Source organism: Octodon degus, unplaced genomic scaffold, assembly GCF_000260255.1.
Source record: "Octodon degus isolate 3935 unplaced genomic scaffold, OctDeg1.0 scaffold00072, whole genome shotgun sequence".
Taxonomy (NCBI): domain Eukaryota; kingdom Metazoa; phylum Chordata; class Mammalia; order Rodentia; family Octodontidae; genus Octodon; species Octodon degus.
The window spans coordinates 10,866,252-10,885,353 of NW_004524648.1; the positions used below are offsets into that span (position 1 = coordinate 10,866,252).

Here is a 19,102-nt window from a genome sequence, read left to right on the forward strand (position 1 = left end):
TCTAACCCCATCACCGCTATCCCTCCCCCGGCACCAGCTTCAGCCTCCCTTGTCCCTGAGGAGGAAGATTGAGGCTCTCAAAAAGCCTGCACGTTCTCCTGTGTCACCGTCACTCCTCCACCCTTTCCCCAAATGCTGTGCTGCAGCTCATGAGGGTGACCTCTGGCACTGGAGCGCACTGAGTCTTGGAGTCCCAGGTTATTGCCCACTTGTCCCCTGGCCTTTGGTCAGTTCCTGCTCAGAGTCCCCAGGGAGGATCTGCTGAGTCCTGGGTGGGACCGTCACCCTCCTCTGCCCTCTCTCAGCAGTGCTGCGAGCTCCTTGCCTGTTTCCTTTCAGGACCACTTGTGATCTCAGTGCCCCACGGGCACACAGCCCTCAAAGGGAAGAATGACGAAATGAACGCACTCTGAGAAGAGAAAGCCAAAGCCTAAGGAGAATAATGTGTCATCCACTGCTGCACACATTACTGGATGCTTTTCTGTGCCAGGCTGTATCTAAAGCACCCCGATTGCATCCTCACACCCACCCTGGGAGCTAGATGGCACCATGGTCAGCACTTGAAAGGACAAGTGGCCGAGGCTCAGCAAGGTGAAGAAACATGTGTGAGGTCACACAGCTGGGAAGAGGCAGGACTGGGCTTTGAAAGCAGACTCCTGCGAGTCCAGCAGCTAAACCGCAGGCCCGGGCTGCAGAGACCTGGCTGGTGCCAGACTGCTCAGGTCACTGGACTGCACTGAGACTGCAGCTCACGGCCACACTGAGAGAGACCTCGCCGCCCTCTGATGTCTGAAGAGCTGCTCATATTTCCTCATGTAATCAGCCATGAAGTCCGAAGTGAGCGGGCACAGGTCCCAACCAACAGGTCACACAGGCCGCGGAGGCTCTCAGAGCATGAGTCATGGGACGTGCAAAGCTAGGCCCATTCAGCACTATGTGTGCTTCAAGGCTTGGCCCTGCAAGGAGTTCCCTTTGGAATAAAGTCAAATCCACTTCTGAGTCTGGTGGGTGGGGTAGCCCCCTTGAGGCCCACTCCTGTGGAAGTCTTCCCTTGGCATCTAGGGCAGGCCTTCAGGCTGACACAGAGGGCTGCCTGAGGTGCCCTGGAGCTGTGACCTGGGAAGAGCCAGGGTGGCCCTTCAGAATCCCCTATCGGCACCTGGATTCCAGACATCTAAGAAATATTTACTAGCTATTACCACATACCGTTCTCCCCATTCCAAGGCCTGAATCATTGGGCCTGGCTGATCTAGGACTCCCTTGGCTGGGCAGCCCCAGTCTGTCCACCTTCCTTCCATCCTCTCTGCACTGGGTCCTGTGTGAGATGCATTTGTCCCTTGGAGAAAAGGTCAAAGGGTGTGTGCACATTGCCAACCTGTAGGTGGGACCTGAGGACCAAAGTCAGGGACTTTCACCAGGGTGTGGCAGAACAGTACCAGCCCAAGGACTGAAGAATCGGAACCGATGGTTCACTTACTGCCCAGGAACAGGACAACTCAGAGATCAGAACTAGAAAAGATGGCAGAAGCCACAGGAACAGAAATGACATGGAACACTCACGTGTGCTTGGAGTTCTAAGTCTATCCCACCACTCAGCTCTGCCTTGCCCTCCCTCTAGGACAGCCAGAGGCCCAGCTACCAGGAAATGGGTGCTCAGGTCAGCTCCTGCTGGGTGCCCCCCCAGGGAAGCCAGGGCCAGCTGGGGCTGAGGGTAATGTCCTACTCCTGTGTCTGTCAACTTCCCATCCACTATACCAAATACTGAGAGAATTAACTGAGAAAGAGAAAGGGTTTTTGGCTTACAGTTGTAGAGTGACCTGTCCAGTGGTTAGGCTTGTATTCAGGTGACTGAACCTCATGGCAGAAGCACATGGATCAAAACTCCTCCCCACATGACCAGAAAGCAAAGGAGGAAGGTGAAGAGGTTAAGGCCCTGTTATTCCCCCTTGAGGTTTCATAGGGACCTGAGACCTCCTATTGGCCCCAGCCCTTGAAGCTTCTATTACTTCCCAATAACACTAATCTGGGAACCAAGCCTTTAATCAGTGGGCCCTAGGGAGCATTCCAGACCGAATCTATGGCCACCCTGGTCCCATGACCTTGTGAGCAGAGGCGTGGCTGCTGGAGTCTTTCAGCTCCAATGCCATCCCTTCCTTGGCTGTGCCTGCCCACCACATGAAGTGCCAAACCCCTTGCCTCACTCGCCGTCTCCCACTCTCCCCCACCCAGTCTTCCTTCTTGTGTCCCTCCTTTCCTTCTCTCTTCCACTTGGAATGTCTGAGAGCAGTGGCCCTACAGACTGTCCTAAGTGGGAAGTCATCCACATCCACCCCCTGCCCATACAGAGGCCCCTTTCGTAGACTCCCCCAGGGGATCAGTCAGCTTTGAGTGGATGGGATCCTTCCAGGGACAGGGAGCTCACTATCTTTGAGTGGACCTTTCCATTTCTGAGCAGCTCTGAATGCCCAGCTCTTACCAGCTCATTTTTTAATTCTATTTCCCTAAATTCCATTTGCTGATTGAGTTTAACCAATACTTAAGAAAGTCCTACTTCCAGTATGTCCTCTGGGGACTGGAGGCAGCAAGACGGTAGCCCCTGTCCACCTCAAGGGGTCTGTGTAACCCAGGGGGAAGTCAAGCAAGAACAAAGTAAGGTGGGCATGGGATGACAATGCTCAGGTAGATAAAAGGCAGGGAAGACATTGTCCTGGAAGCTCCCTGTCTTCCCAGAGCAACAAAATAATGCCTTACTTAGGAGATAACAGTCTGACATCAGGTGTGGCTTACACATACACACACACACACACACACACACACACACACACACACACACACACTGAAGAATTCTCCAGTTTTCTGCAGACACCGGAAGAGTGTCCTACAGCTGGGTTCAGTTCTGGGACTAATTGTTCAGAGTTCATGTAGACCTCACACACCCATGCCAGGTACAAGTGAGGAATGCCCACACACACAAGCTTCTGACTAACTTAGCTACCGTAAGGCTCTCCTCAGGTTTAATAATTGGAGACAAGAGCTCCAAGTACTCAGCGAGATGCCGCTTACTATGACTCACACATTGTTAAGGGCATGACAAAAGGAACCTGGCTGGTGAAGAGGCACAAGAGGTGAGACTCAGGAGGGTCACAAGCACAGGTGTTTCTGTTCCCGTGGACTTTGAGATGCACCACTTTCATGCAGGACCTGCAGCAAAGCAGCTCCTACAGTTGAGGGATTTTTTTAATTTTATTGAGAAACAAATAGCAATGAGAAAGTTTCAAGACCGATTAATAGGACAGTTTCAATAATTAATACATTGCATATTATTGTCTTTGTAGTGATCATTCATAGTACAAGATGCAGACATGATATCCTATCCAAACACTATAGTACAAATCTTTCTTCTCATTAAGAGAAAGTAGCTATATATCTATGCTATTTTGTATATACAGATATACAGATATATATATATATATTATATATATATATAATATATATATATTTTTACTACAAAATGGTCCTTCATTTGTATCCCCTTTTTTTGTTTGGTTTTGCCAGAGATGGGTATTCCATTGTCATTTAAATATTGTACTTGCATGAATTCAGCAAAATAATACAATATACTTCAGTAGTCCATAACAGTAGTGGGTTATCCATAGGACTGGCAATGTCAGAAGCTGTTGACTTGAGCCCTTTACAGCTCAGCATATTAATATGGCTTTACTTTTCATACCTCGTTATTATACTTTTCTGCTGGATGGTTAAGACCAAGATAAAGCAAGACCTGTATAACAAGAAATGTAACTTTTGTATCTGACAAGCTCAGTCAAATCTCCTCAAGATTTAGCCTGAAATCCTGTACTGCACTTTGTAGATCCTTTGTCAGTGTCAGCCATGTGGATGAATCACGGCCATTGCTTGACCAATTTGCTCTGTGTGAAAGCCTGAGAGAATGTTTTCTCCCAGTTGAGGGATTTTATAGAAGTTACTTTACATGAGCATGGCTGGTTGAATCATTGGTCATTGGTAATCAACACTCTCCAGCCCCTGACTTGGCCCCTGATGTTCCCAAGGTTGATTTCCCCAGCAACCAGTCCATCCTCTCGGTCACCTCATTAGCAAAATATCAGATGTGTTCAAAGAGTGGCTAATTATGAATCTCAAAGGATCCTTGAGATCCTCACCTTCATCATTCAGAAATTCCAAGGGTGTCAGGAACTGAGGACTAAAATCAAATCTATCTATCTTCTTTTGTCACATTATCTCTGTTCCCTGAGGCATGACTTGGTGCTGTGTTTGAATTCTCCCACACACAGAGAGGCAGGGTCCTTCTGAGTTGAGCTGAGACTGGGGATACATCCCAGGTGGGAGGAAGGAAGGTGGAGAACGCAAGGCCCTTGACGTCACCATGTGCTTGGTGCACACTCTGCTATCTTAACCTTGTTGACAATGGTGCATCCCAGATGGAATGACCGCTTAACAGCCCTCATTCAAGGCAGTAACTTCTGACCTGACCACAAGCAGGAGAGCACAGTGAATCCCTGGAACCAACATTGTTTTCTGATCTCCTGTCTCTTCCCCTCAGAACTGAGGGCCAGAGGTGTTCGGCAGCAAGTCCCAGCTGGTCATTTCAGAGCACATCAGAGTTACCCTGCCAGGGGAGCAGCGGCCTTGGTATTGAAGAGGAAGTCATCTTGTGTTCTCTGGCCTCTTCCAGAATTTGAGGGCTGTAAGGACTCGCATGCGTGGCTAGTTGAAGACTCGCACTGATGTTCGGGGTCAGCATGGGGTGGGTGGTAAGGACAGGACGTAGAAGGCCCCTGCCTCCTGTCCAGCCCTCACTGCTGATGTCCTGAATCATGTAGGCTCTCTTCTTCCCTGGAGTTGGGGCCCAGATCCATGAATCATTCTCACCCTAGACTTCCAGGCACAAGAGAGAAAAGAATCATAACCACCTGCCTCTATGCAATCGGGACAGGCTTCCAGGAGGAGGCGGAATTGTAGAATCCTTTAACAAAACCTTGGGTGATTTGCTTTAAGCAGAAGTGAGGAACCATGTTGTGGGAATTCAGGGAGTCGTGCCTGTGGCCACCTGTGCTCTACGTGTCCCTCACAGGAGGAGCTGGGGCAAGGCCCGGAGAGGCAGTGAGGTAGAAGAAGAAAAAGGAGGAGTATTGGGTGGAGGAAGAAGGGGATATAGGAATTCACCTGTCAGCAGGAAAGTTGTTGGTGAGCAAGGAGGTGTGCCTTTACCTACTGCTGTGGCGCAGAGCCCTGGGCAGGGAGCTGTCCCTCCTCCTCAGAGAGACTAGCCAGGCTGACAGGCTGTTGCAATAACGTAGCTCAGGAAATTAATTGGAGCACTTGCTTCTCAAGCTATATGCCAGCCCCTTGGAGCTGTAGCTTTGTTGTCATCCAGCCTTTGCCCTGCTGTGTGAGAGCATGCAGAATGGGGGGAAGCACCTGCTCGAGCTGCGAGGCCCCCACGCAAGAGCCCTAGCAGCTCTCCATTGCTGGGGACCAGTGGGCAAACTTACAGACATAGAATCCAGTAATCAGACAATAGTCTATGTGAACTTCCACAAAGACAAAGCTGCCCTGGGACCTGGGGTTCTCCCACAGAGACTTAGGGTTCCAAGGAATAGGTTTCAGAATAAACACAGGCTGCTCAGCAGGGCATTCAGAGCCTTTGCCCTCCTGCCTGCCCATCCCGTCCCATTGCCCAGTTTCCCTGTTACTTGCCACTCGGGCCAGAGCTGCCTGTTGCCTCCAGCCCCACTCACTGCCCTGTTCCCACCTGCACTGCTGCCAGTCTCCACCCATTCTGCCAGACCCTGTGCTCGCGGCCTCCTGCTCTGAACACACAGGCATCTTGCGTGGGCAGCAGCTCCTCTTAGAGCACCAGGGAGCCATGCACTTTGGGAAGGCTCACAGCACTTCCCACCTTTTAGTGGTTATTTATGTACTTGTCTGGTCTCCCTGTTAGCCAGCAAATTCCTTAAGGGCAGAAACTATCTTCTTTATCTCTGTCTCCCTGGCAGCTCCCAGCAGGGGCTTTGAAGAGAGGTTTGAATAAATATTTATTTGCTGAATGTCTTTGAGCATCGGTTGCACTCCTCTCACACGGGGACAGGCCTGGTCAGTTCCTGCCCTCAGCAGGGCCCCCATTGCAGGCCGGAAGCCCAGAGGGATGGGTGTGTTCGGCTAACGTGAGATGCCGGGGCTAATCCAGATTTGGGTGGTCGAGGAAGGCCTCGGACTGGAGGAAGCATCTGGGAACAGTTGGGCAGAGGTGGCACCACCCAGGCAGCGAGTGTGGGGAGCAGAGCAGATGGAATAGCATGGACAGAAGCACAGGGGCAAAGAGCACCTGGCTGGAGATGCTTGGGGTTCAGGTTAGGGGGTGGGAGGAGAGGACGGAAGAGCAGGTGGGTGCAAGAAATGCTCCTAATATGGGACAAGCCAGGAAGCAGGACAGTAAGTGACTCTCAAAGCAGAAAGAAGGGCAACAAGGAGGCAGCAGGGGGAAGGAGACAAGGCTGTGAGACCCTGGGTGGTTTTTCTCCTCCCTGGACCTTTGTCTTTGTATCTGAAGCAGGTGATCTGAGACCATTTGGCAGTCCATTAGAAATGCCCAGGATGCGTCTGCTAGGTGCTGCCGAGCCTGGGTGTGGAGGCCTGACCAGGGCAGGAAGGAACCAGTAGAGAGGGTCTAGTAGTACGAGCGTGGACCCCATACTTACCCTCCACAGCCACTGGGAATATGTGGGTTTCTTGGCCCCCTTTTGAAACTGGGGTTCACCAAGGCTAGTACCCATTACCCGAGACTCTCCCACCCCGCAGACAGGCAGGTCCTTCAGGGACAGCCAACCCTGCCCCCATATGGGACAACCCCCAGGCTCAGCTACCCCTGCACCCTCCAGTCTTTTTGGGCCCTGTCCCCACACACCGTGGGACAGAGGGTGAGACAGCCTTGATCTTAAGTCAGCCAAGTATTGTTGCTTGCCCAGGACTAAGGAATTTTCACAGCCCCAGAAAATCCAAGAGGAGTTGGTCACCCTACCCATCCACAGATGCAAGCTGAGGCCCACGCTGTGCTTGCAGGTGGCCACAAGGTACACACACTGCAGCCTGGGGCAGCACAGGAGGGTGCTGAGGAGGTGGGGAGCCTGGAGCAGAGCCAGAAAACCAGGCTATAGCCCTGAGCACTGTACAGGGGGCAGGTGAAGGGTGAGGACAGTGGCTCCTCGCTCAGATGTAGGTGCCCATAGGCTCAGGCTGTGCCTTCACTCTGCCCTGGAGAGGCACAGATTCCTCCACCTCCCTGCTGGCAGCTCCCAGCAGGGCTGTGGTGGGATGTTCAGCCGTGGAGCCTCGCAGAGCCCCCCCCACCTAGGGCTGGGAGTCCCCAGCCCCACCTGCAGGTGGACTACTGGGTCCCTGAATGAGTGTCTTTCCTTCTTGGGTTTCATTTAAAATGGGGTGCCACAGTCAGCGCACCTGAGCTCATCCACACACAGGCGCACTATGGACTGTGGACCGCCAGCACCTTCAGAATCAGCCCCACTCTAGCTCAAGCTAGGAACACAATGCAGGAAGCCCGGATGCCTAGTCCTCACATGGAGACAGACTCCAGTACTCCCAGGAAATGGGACCAAGGCAGGAGATCAGGACGGTCCATGGAGACCAACCCCAGCCATGTGGCCCTGGGCAAGCCTCTTAGCCTCTCTGAATTTTTGTTCCTTTGCTGGCAAAAAAAAAAAATAATAATAATAATAAAGATGCCGTTTCCTGGGAGTTATTATGAAAGAGTGAGCAGCACACTCAGCTCAGTGCCCGGCACTCAGGAGGCTGCGCCCACTCCCTGGCCCACCATAACACTGCTAGGGTCCTGTGCCTGCTGCCCATGGCTCCCAGCTTTTCCTCAAGTGCTGCCCTCAGGGCCCAGCTCCAGCCCACCCCCACTGACTGCAGGCATGTGCGCTCTTGCGCTCTCTCTCTCTCTCTCTCTCTCTCTCTCTCTCTCTCTCTCTCTGTCTCTCTCTCTCTCTCTCTCACACACACACACACACACACACAAGCACACACACACACTTTCCTTTTCTGTTGTTTGCGGGCTAATTGTTTATTAGGAGATGCAGGCGGCTGCGCCAGTGGGAAGGCTCAGCTTGCTCCGCTATAATTAGGATAATGCACATTAGTCATTTAGTGTAACTCCAGTACCCCTCCCCCGTGCTCCTGCTGCCTGGCCCTTCCAGTCTCTGCCTGGCCCTGCCTGCTCCCCTCTCTTCCTCTTCTGCAGCCCTTGGGCGGCCACCCCCTGGACAGCTTTCCCTCCTCTCTGCTCACCTCCTGAGTTCTGTGTAGGAGCCTTCCTCTCCCTCTGGCTGCCCTACATCCCTACTCCACTCTTCTTTCTTGTTTAGTTCCCTCTTTTTCCCTCCCACAGAGCCTTAGGCCTGAACCTAAGAAGCACTGTTGGGCTGGGTAGGCTGCAGAGCGCTTCAGGGCTCCAGGCCCTTCAGGTGGAAGTTCCAGCCTAAGGTGACCATGGGGGGATGCAGACGTCCTCCCGCTACTTGTCCCAGGGAGCTCACCCCACAGCTGCTGAGCACCCTCTTTTCTGCCCTCAGTTCTTGGCATTTGTCAGCTGATAATGGGGGCTGGCCACCCCCTCTGTCTCCAAAAGGCCTTCCAGGAGCAATTCCTCTGCCTTCGTCGCAGTCTTCCCAGAATCCCTAAGGAAATCGGGAAACCCATCGGGGCACAGGATATAGGGTATTGGGGTAGAGGTGGGGCACCACATATGCAGGCTTGATAGGGACCCCCACCTTGAGAGGCCTGGCTTGGCAGAGGCAGTGGCTGCTGGGGACACGTAGGAACAAAGGTCTATGGCCACAGATCACTTATTTCTCCAGACCCACATGCGGGCTGACTCCAGACTGGGGGGGGGGCGGGGGGGGACCTCACCCCGCCCCATCCTAAAGGCAGCCAGGGTCAGATCCATTACAACCAGGCAGGCAGAGGATGAGAGGCAAAGCTGCACCCCTGAAGGTTGTTGCTGGGGCAAAGGGGAGGTGTCTCCAAATTTCCAGAAATAAGAGAGCTGTTCCAGAGATGAGTACTGCTGGACTGGTGATGCCAGCCTCCTGGTCTCCAGGGGGCTGCTAGAGGCCCTGCTGCTGAGCACTTGCACTGGTGGCACACCCCAGGGGCCCTCCCAGAGCCAGGCCTTGGGCTGGGGAGCAGGCTTCTGTCCCTCAGCTGACACCTACCACTGCCTGGACCTCTCCTTGAAGCACAGGCCTCCTGTCTCTACATCCTCCTGCGTTGGGACCTTGGGCCCAGGGACAACTGGAGCTGTATATGTTATAGGCCCTGAGCTCCACATCATCTCATCCCTTGCCACCGTTCTCCCTGCCCCCACCTGCTGTGGCTTACAGAGCCCTATAGCATGGAGACTGCAGAGGAAGGGCCCTGGCCCCTCCAGTCTCCTGGGACTGGGAAGCCTTCCTCGAGCTTCCTATGGGTTGCTTTCTGACCGGTGGCTGACTCTAGGTCATGGCCAGGTGTCACTAGAACCATCTGGAGGCTGGGAAGTGAAAACTGGGTTCTGATATGGCACTGCAAGAACTGTGGGAGTCTTCCTTCCCAGTCTTCTGGTGTCCCCAGAAGCAAGACAAGGAGTCCAAGAACAGCCTGCCCTTGACCTACCTCTGGGCTCTCAGGGAGCAGTGCAGGCTCTCAGGCTATTTGAGCTGCTTGTCCTCTCCGTCGGATGTCCAGGCTCCAGCTCTGCGCGGCTCCTCCTCTAACTCTCACTCATTCCGTCAGCCTAGCAGTGGCCTCTGGTCAGGTGGAAAGCTGTAGGCTGGGGGACCAAAAGGAGTGAGAGCTGAGGCCCCAGACAGGAGTATGGCAAGGGGGCCTGCAAGGAAGGCTGTGTGTGTGTGTGTGTGTGTGTGTGTGTGTGTGTGTTTGTGCACCCGGGCATGCACGTGCACTAGCAGACACCACCTCCCAGGGCCACCCTGTCATTCTTTCATCCGTTCTCTGTTCAGCAAGGAGCACAGACAAAGAATCTGTGCAAGGTGCCAGGGACAAAGAAAGCATCAGGGTCCCTGCCCTCAGCAGGCACAAGAAGATTAGTACTGGGCTCCATTTGGAGAGGGGTGACTTGGCCATGGGGCTTGAGGGTCTTTGGGCCTGGACTCCAGAGGCATTGTGGGGGCTCATTAATGATTATGACAAAATCACCCAAACAATACTTAACTTTTACAGAGGGCTCTCAGGGAGCCAGGCACAGGCTCCTCTCATAGCACAGGCAGTTCAGGCAGTTCATTCCAAAAACAACCCATGGAAAGAGGTGTTCTTTCACCCCATTTTACCATCTAGGAAGCCATGGTGGAACAATGTGAAGTCACCTGCCCACGATCACACAACTGGTAAATGGCAGGGCCAGTCTGACTCCTACCTTCCTGACCCGTTTCCTCCTCTACAATTCCAGAGAGGGACCCTGAGGTTTCTTCAGCTGAGGGGTGCGAGTTTCAGGGCAGAAAGCAGGAAGGAGAGTTGCTAGAGAGCGGCGTGGAGGTCTGGGAGGGGCCCTGCCCCCCTCCCCCCGACTGCCTGACTTCTGTCCTGGACTCCAGCCAGCGTGGGGGGGGGGGCAGAGGACAGGCCTCGCAGCCTACCAGGGGGTGAGCCAGGGCCCCCAGGGGGCTCTGGGTAGCTGGAGCTTGGTGGCCTTCCTTCCACCCATCACTGTCACCATGGGAGAAGTCCATGCAGTCAGCTAGGAAGAATTCATGGCCACGAGTCCTCATCCAGCCAAACCACCAGCACACACATCCTGCTGGCAGGATGAAGGTCAGAAGAGTCTGTGGAAGAAGACAGCCTGCCCTGAGGAGTGCCCAGAAATGGGATCCATAGCTCCACGCGAGGCACCCCTCTCTGTCTCTGTCTCCGTCTCCCTCTGTCTCTGTCTCTGTCTCTCTCTGTCTCTGTCTCTGTCTCTGTCTCTGTCTACTTCTCTGTCTGTCTCCATCTGTCTCTATCTGTCTGCCTCTCTCTCTGTGTCTCTGTCTCCCTCTGTCTCTCTGTCTCTATCTGTCTCTCTGTCTCTGTCTATTTCTCTGTCTGTCTCTGTCTGTCTGTCTCTGTCTGCCTGTCTCTGTCTCTCTGTCTCTGTCTCTATCTCTGTCTCTCTGTCTCTGTCTCTGTCTCTCTCTATCTCTATTTCTCTCTGTCTCTGTCTCTCTGTCTCTGTCTCTGTCTCTCTTCTGTCTCTGTCTCAGTCTCTGTCTGTCTCTGTCTCTGTCTCTGTCTCTCTCTCTCTCTCTCTCTCTCTCTCTCTCTCTCTCTCTCTTCCCAAGACCTCTGGGAGGCATCCTTTCCTCTCCCCCTACTCTGGGCCTCTACCCCCATCCCAGGATGGCTCACTGTGCTCCAGCCTTGAGTGGGGACACGCCCACAGGGAGCGCATCTCTGCAGTCAGACAACCCCAGAAGCAGCCCCACACTGGACATGGAGAGCTGGGCAGGGCAAGGCTAGATCTGAGCCCTGCTTGCTCCCCAGCTGGGCAGGTTGCTCAAGATACTATGCTGAAGCAGAGTCCTTGTTCTAGTGGGGAGGGGGTGGCCCAGCTGTCACCTGCTTTGATCCAACCACCTCCACTTGGTCAGAAGCCACAGGACTATGCGCACACATGACCCCAGCTCACTCCTAGGTCACCGTGTGACATCAAGACAGGCACTATCCTCTTCTCCCAGGTGAGGAGCCTGAGACCCAGAGAGGGGAGGGGGCCTGCCCCAGCTCATATAGCAGGCCAGTGGCCAACTTTACAGAGCTGGCTGCTAGGCCCAGCTGCTAGCGCTTCTTCCAGCTTCTATAACTCTTCCAAGACCCTTGGGACACCGCTTTGTGTGCCTGTCATCTCTTACTTGTCCTGTTTGCTATAACAGATGTTGACAAAGGACCTGCCAACAGCCAGACAGTGCACCAAGTGCTGGAGAAAAACAGGTCAGCACTTCCCTCCTCTCAGAATTGAATAACCAACACGTGTTGAATGAATGAGTTAGAGAAGGAACAAATGAACCCTGAGCGTCAACTGTACCAGGGACGGCCAAACAGTTTGTTTATTTAATTAACCACGACAACTTTATGAACTAGGTTCTTCAATCCTCACTTTATGGTGACAGAAATCAACGCTCAGAGAGATTAAGTCATTTTCCTAAGATCACACAGCTAGAAGATATCACAAAGCTGGGACTTAAATACGAGCTTGAATGACTCCAAACACACACAAGTTCTTGTCTTTTTTTTTTTTTTTTCCTTTATTTTCATTCTTGGAACAGCTTCCAACACATTTCTTCATTTTTAAAGGCATTTATTGTTTTTCTTCAAATTTTAAAAGCAATGCATGTTCATTGCAGGCAAGTGAAAAATACAGAAAAGCATCAAATAAAAACTAACAATCACCCCTAATCCCTACCCCCAGAGAAAGCTACCATCAGCATTTTGATGCATTTCTTGCTGGCATCCACATCTCTTCATATAAAACTAGCACTGCGCCTCCAGCCACGCTGCGCCTCCCTTATCGGCTCACTCTTTTTGGTGTTTCTCCATCTGACTAATAGTTTCTTGGAAAACTTGATCTATAATGGACACCTGTATCCATTCCTGCGTGTTTGCATTTACGTAGCCCAACCCTACTTTTAGGCATTTTAGGCTGTTTCTAATTTTTCACAATTGGGCATAACATCTCAGCAAACATCTCTGCATGTAAATCCTTGAGCAGGTTCCTGCTCACTGGATTCCCTAAGAGAGATTTGCTAGGTTAAGGAGCATGAACATTTTCAAGGCTGCGTTTCATGCCTATTTGTAAATTGCTTTTCGAACGTTCTCCCGGTCAACTCTTTACCAGTGGGACAAGTCAGTGACTCATTTCTTTAAGCATTTGTTAGCCCCTCATACTGCCCATTTTTTTAAAAGTCATGTTTTTTTCCAAGGCCTAGGTTTTTCTTATGACAATGTTCTGCTCCCAAGAACAGGTCCTTGATACTACTACCTCCGGGGAAGTAGGAAACAAACGATGCACCAGGTTGGACCTACCGGCCAGCCAAGGAGAAGCAGGCCTCCCTCCTCCCACGTCACAGCCCTTTTCTATGCCTCTTTGGTTTCCACTTCCTCCACTGTGGATCTGTGGGGACAGGAGTGTGTCCCCAGGGTCAGTCCATCGTGCACTCTTAGGTCATACAACTCCTGTGGCCCTCCAAGTCTGACTTGAAGAAGATTCACTGACATAGCTACCTCTGGCCTCTTGATCATAAACTACATGACCACTAAGGCTCTCACACCTGAATTATCATGGCTCTTGCGCCTACCATTCATTCATTCATTCATTCATTCATTCATTCATTCATTCATTCATTGTTTCATTCATTCATTGATTCATTGATTCATTGATTCATTCATCCATCCATTCATTCATTCATTCATTCATTCATTCATTCATAGATTTGACACAGAAGACTTTCCTGAGATCTCAATGGCCCAGATATTGCTGTAGACTCTGGGTTCCTATCTCTTACTGTCAACAGTGCTGTCTTTACACTGTGAGTTGCAACATCTCTAGCACCTTCACCAGCCCTTCCTGCTTGGCATTGTTTCCCAACCTTCTATGGTGATAGCAATGCCTGAGATAAACACACAGATTTCCAGGACTGTCCCTTGGAAATTCTGAGTATCAGCCTGGATCAGTCCCTTGCTTTTCTTTGCTGTCATTTTCTTTGTTCCAGCTGGTTCTTGTGCTCAGAGGAGTTCAGCAGCAAGTGTTAAAAGATCCCAAAACACCAATACCTGTTGTGCATGTGTGCATATATACCTGTGTGCACATGCACACACACACACACACACACACACACACACACACAGGTGAGCAGGCTAAGCTCTCTCACAATGCAGCCCAGCACCCTTGAGCCTTGCTGCCATGCCCTGCTGAGCCCCTCAGCCTCAAATGCACCAAAGCTAATGACATTTTTTTTCTGATTTGCAAGTGATTAGTTTTAATTTGGGGACAATTAGAGGCATAAGCAGGAGGCATCTGATTTTGATTAGAGCCAGGAGGTAGCTAGAGACACCCCCTCACACATACCAGCCTTAGTCTCCTCCAAGAGATTCATTTGTGCACTCAACAGGAGCAGGTAGTGACCTCTGAATCTGGAGAAGGGCCATCTGGGGGTGGCCCCCACCTCCTTATGGCCAACCTGAGATGAAAGAGGATGAGACTGTGTCCATGCACTTGCCCTGTCCAGGTACCTGGGGCTAATAGAGAGGCAGAAGTGACATTGGTAGAGCCTCTTGTGTGCCACACCTTGCACGATGCATAACTGGTCCATCTCTGTTGTCAACCCATATCCCAGGATGCTGCTGCAAAGGCAAGAATGGGGAAAAAAAACAAGCTCATACTTGCCGTGGTGGAAGGGGCTCTTCGATCATTTGTACCTCGCCAGCACCAGTGCTGCCAGGGAAGAAGGGAATGGAGAGAGGTTGGGCTGGCGAGGCACTCTTAGAGGAGTTGCAGGGATGAGGCCAAGCCTGGGCCCCACCCTTTCATGCAAGTCTTCTCTTAGGTTCTGGTGGATTAGATGCCCTTTCGAGGGCTCGTGCTAGTCCTGTCTCTTTCGTATCTCTTTCATTGGTGGGCTGCATGGAGCTGGTCCAGTCCCTGTGGGAAGGGTCACTTGCTAGGCATAGTCCATCTGGGGTTTGGGGTGTGGGGAGGGCGAGGAACAGCTCCATCACCATTACCACCCTATCTGCAAGGATGAGCTCTGCAGCTCTTCCTCCCCTCTATGGTGCTTCCGCTCTTCCTGGGGAAACTGAAGCAGTGAGGGGCAGAGATAGCCAATCTCTGTGTATTAATTTGTGGGGGCTGCCATGGCTGAGTGCCACCATTCCACTGGCTTAGGCAGTTGGAATGCATCTCTCACAGTTCTGGAGGCCAGAAACCTAAGGCCCCGGCACAGCAGCATCCTTCCTGCACAGGGCTTTCTTCCTGCCTTTTGTCTCTTCTGCCTCAACCCGTTTTCTCTGCGCCTACCTGTGTCCTGCTCTGTCTGTATAAGGATGCCAGCTACCCTGCTGTAAGGGCCCCGACAGCCTCCTTCTAACTTCATTCTCCCTGTAGCGACCCTAGCTCCCAACCGTCACATTCTGAGACACTGGGCATTAGGACTTCAATATATGAACTAGGGGACAAAATGCAGCCCATAACACCTGATCCTGAGCCAGAGAAGTCTTTTCTACAGAAGATGACAACAGGGACCAGGGACCAAGCATTCAGGTGCTTCCTGAGGCCCGAGACAGAGCAGAGCCACCCACGGAAGACAGGACCAAGCCTGTGCGGTTTGAAGGAAAGCTGGTGGGAGGAAGGGCTTGGGTCTGGGAGCAGAGTCAGGATGGGTTCAGAACCATGCCAGGGGCTGCAGTGGGCACCCTGCCTGGCGGAGGGATGAACACACATGCCAGATCCTGTGTGTGCATGCGCGTGGGTGGGTGTGTTTGCATGTACCCACTCCCCGATCAAAGTGAAGGTTACAGGCAACTTCTTTGTATGAGTGTGTCCAAGGTGGGTCCAAATAGTCACTTCCACCCAACTCATCTCTGAAGCCCCTCTCTTCATTCGCCCCTCACTGCCTTTGGGCCTGGCCTGATCTCTGTCTAGTTTTTGTGTTGATCCCACCAACCTGCCTAACCTTCCTTCATGCAGGCTTCAGGCAGCTGCTTCTCCCCAAGCTCATGTCAAGCTCCACGATGTGCAGTGGCCCCAGCTCAGGGCTGAAGTGCAGGTGGCATGTGAGTTAACATGCACATACTCAAACCCAGGCACGTGCTTAGATAGACAGGTACACAGTGTCCCTGAAAACCTGCATTTTCTTTCTGGCTGCAGAACAAACAAGTTGGACAGCAGAGACTAATTAGTGTGAGGGCCTTGGGGACCCAACCTCCTCCACTCACAGGGGGACCTCGGGACCCCAGAAAGATGGAATGATGTACAGGGGTGCCAGGGGTGTGGTGCTGTGTTTCTTAATGACATAAATATGAAAGTTAATATTTCACCGTCTTCCCTGGCTCCCCTTTTAGAATTGTAGCTGCTTCCATAATATATGTACTTCCTCATCAGAAACTCTTTGTCCTCTTCTGCAATGTTGCTGAAAGGGGACAAGAGCCACTAGGGCCCAGTGCCAGGAACCCTCTCCAGTGGCCATCCAGTGTCCTCTTGGACACCTTGTTGATGGGTTCCTTGCTGCCCTGCATCCCAGTCAGTGACAGGCAGCTCATCAGAGAATCTCGTTCTCCCAGCAAGCATCGGTATAGAACCTACTATGTGCTGGGCCTTGTTCTAAGCTCCAGAGTTGAGCAGCAAGCAAAGCAATGGCTGTGTGGGCATGCAGATCCATTCTCAGTGGGCACCAGCCGCAGACACGTGCATTTCATATGAAGTTGGGTGGTTGTGATTGCCCTCAAGGAAACGAAGCAGGAAAGGAGCTGGAGAGAGACCGGGGGGATGGGAGGGGCTATAGACAGGGTGGCCAGGGAAGATGCCCTGAATAGACTGTGAAGACAAAGAGGGATGTGTGGTTTCAAGAGGAGAAAGTTCAGGGTGAAGGGAAGCAGACAGCTGAGGCCCCAGGCAGAGACACTGGCTCAGCACATCTGGAGAGCAGCAAGAGCAGTTTGGTCTCCAGCCTTGGGTTTGCCAGACCAGCTCTGCACCCCAGGAAGCAGAGGGGGTGTGCGCGCAGATTTCCCCAGTCCCTTCCTTCACGCTCCTCTGAGTCCGGTGCCCATCTGGTGGCCTCCACCCCCACTGTACCCCCGAGGGGTCCAGATGGTCAGCCATCAGCTTAGAGAGGGGGCAAATGAGACTAAGTGCCACTTAGCAGCCTCTGGGGGCTCCCGGGGATGGCTATGCAGGGCAGGGTCAGTGTTCTGACCTCCCTCGCCCCACCCTGCATTGTGAGCACTCACAGCCTGCCAGATCTCAGTTGCCCTTCTCCAAGCACAACGGACAAACATGGGTCTTCAGCCCAGACCCAGTACCCATAGGCCCTGGAATCCCCCATGTGAGCAGAGCCCACCTTCTGCAGTCAGCTCTACAGCTCCCAGAGCATGTCCTATTTCTTAGTCCCTTGGCCACTGTCAACATCCCACTGAGGGAGGTGAAGCTGAGGCTCCAAATGGGAAGAAACTTTCCCAGGGAGCCTGTGGCAGAGAGAAACTTTGACCTGGAGTGTGAAGCCTCTGCCTGCTTCTTGCTTCCTGCCAACTCCCTGGCTCAAGACATTACCTGGATTGGCTGGGCCCTATCAGCAGGTTGTAGGGATACGGCCTCAGGTAGAGGGATAGCCATCTAGGCACCAGGCAGGACAGTCTCCTCTCTACAGACAGCTTCCTGACTCCGTCGCAGACTCCAGCATCCACCTCTGCTCCAACAACAGCCAGGCTTCTTGCAAGCTGCAGCAGCACCTCCTGAGCAGCAGCAGGGCAGCCAGGGGTGATGGGCCACCATGAAGACCAGGGGCCCTGCGGGTCCTGAGGGCTGCTCAGCAGGAGCCCTAAGGCGAAGAGATGAGACAGAGGACCACTCCTCTCAAGGTGAACCTATAGAGCCTTTGCAGCACCTCAGGCCAATTGCCTTGTTTTTGAATAAGGAAATTAACCTGCAAATACTTAAAACAGGATAGAGACACTGGACCCCTGAGAACAGAGAATTCTTAGTTCACTGCCCTGGTGAGTAATTGGGTATGGACGTTTGGATGCTGTCAACATTCAAGTGACAATGGTAAAATGATGAATATGCAAGGACTGCATGTAATCTTTAGCACCAACCTATGGTCTCCTATTTGAGACAGAGATGTCCCCAAATCACCCAGTATGGATTGACTATGGCCAGATGAAGGTTTGCTTGGGGTGAGGCCTGATAGATAAGCAGCTTCCAGCCCCAGTGATGAGAAAACCCTCTGAGAATAACAGAGTTTAGGGGAACTCACAGGAGCCGAGGGGATGTCCTGAAGGCCTTCTGGAGAGGGTGGCATTGGAGCTGGACCTTCAGGGAAGAGTAAGATTTGTAACAGGACAGTTGGATGCAGAGGGAAAAGCAAAGGAATGGAGACAAGGCAATGCCAGGGGCAGTGATGGCTGCAAGCTGTCCAGCTACTTTGCCAGTGGGGCTCAGGAAGAGCAGCCCAAGGAAAGCAGGAGCCTGGGGCCACATGCAGAGGTCCCTGAAGACCAAACTCAGGCAGGAGCCCAGTTTGGATTTGATTTTGTATGCAGGCAGGAGAAAGAAACTCTTCAATAATTCCTACACATGTTTGCATTTGTTACACAATTTGTAGTGTTCCCCCATTTGATCCTCCAAGCGAATGGCAACACAGCACACTGCAAGACTGGCAGTAGCATCACTGATTTTAGATTCAAGGGCCATGACTTAGAAAGTTCCTGGGAAGACCCGCACAAGCTCCCCAGCTTCAGGACCGCACTGTGGATCTTTCCTGGTCCTTGACAGCACCACCGGGTGTTCAGCTCACAGTGAGGAGCACCAAGGTCCCACTGCGCACAGGATGGACCACTCTGGCCGCCACGGAGGCAAAGGGATATCGGAGAGAGGGTGGGAGAGGTCAGGAGGGCCCCAGTTAGACAGTGTCACATGACCATCTCAACATGAATGAGGCCAAAACAGAGGCAGGGTCCTGCAGGACGAAACCTCGAGCCAATACACAGAATTGCTAGGATTTGACGGCATCCTGGGCAGGGGTGGGAAGTGGAGGGGAGGAAGGAGCTGGCCAACACAAGGCCTACTTTTAGATCTGGGAAACTGAGCACCAACTTTCCTGTTCACAATGAGTGTGGTAAGAAGGAAGAGAAGGAATGAGGGGTCTCTATAGACCGTATTCCAGGATTGACAAACCTATGGCACACATGTTATTTGTTTTTAGACAAAAAGATGTTAATATATAAGCTTTTTTTTTTTCAGAAGTAAAATGTTAGTATGCGGGTTTAACTGCAGCATTGCACCTTGGGATAAATAAGTGGGTTT

At 52.2% G+C, this 19,102-nt stretch overlaps 1 protein-coding gene across 1 annotated transcript in view; it reads left to right on the forward strand.

Annotated features, from left to right (window-relative positions):
• Window positions 1-19,102, forward strand: part of Tmem132e (transmembrane protein 132E) — a 53,420-nt gene that overhangs the window by 21,293 nt on the left and 13,025 nt on the right. The gene's annotated exons all lie outside the window — the stretch shown is intronic.